Source organism: Notothenia coriiceps, unplaced genomic scaffold (assembly GCF_000735185.1).
Source record: "Notothenia coriiceps isolate Sejong01 unplaced genomic scaffold, NC01 NC01_scaffold00000876, whole genome shotgun sequence".
Lineage (NCBI taxonomy): Eukaryota > Metazoa > Chordata > Actinopteri > Perciformes > Nototheniidae > Notothenia > Notothenia coriiceps.
This window is the reverse complement of record NW_011333577.1, coordinates 12,063-12,670: the sequence shown is the minus strand read 5'-3', so window position 1 is coordinate 12,670 and position 608 is coordinate 12,063.

The following is a 608-nucleotide window of genomic DNA, read 5'->3' as shown; positions in this document are numbered from 1 at the left end:
ATTTAAAATGTAACAGAACAGCCTGATGTGACTCTACTTCCTGTCAGAAATGACCCTGAAAATGTGCCACACCAGAGGAGAGGCAGCGCCCTCTAGTGCCCGTGGATATAATGACAGATTGAAGAGGTTAAAATGGACTGGAAATGTGATTTTTAAAGTATAAAAAAAGGACAATTTATGAACTAAATCTGATTTGAAAGTGCTATACAGTAAGCATAAATCGCAAAATAATATCTTAAAACGAAATATTCCTTACTTTTGAGATAAAATAGCAAGTTGGATGTTTAAAAAAAATCCAATTATGACGGCTTTAAAAGTAGCTAAGCCCTCTTGGTTGTGTATTACACCTCAAAGGTGTGTGTGTGTGCGTCTGCAGGACACCGAACAACACACAGATAAAAACAGTCATCAGAAGCCGATGTGAAGAAGACGTTTGGAATATTTTTCTTTTTTTTTGGATATAGCTAATTATTTCATTTCATAGATATTAGCTCTTATCTTCAGACAACGTGTGGGCGACGCGAGAACAATCATGCACACAGAGACGGGCGGACATGCAGAAGACGACACACACACACACACACACACACACACACCTCCCCTAAAGA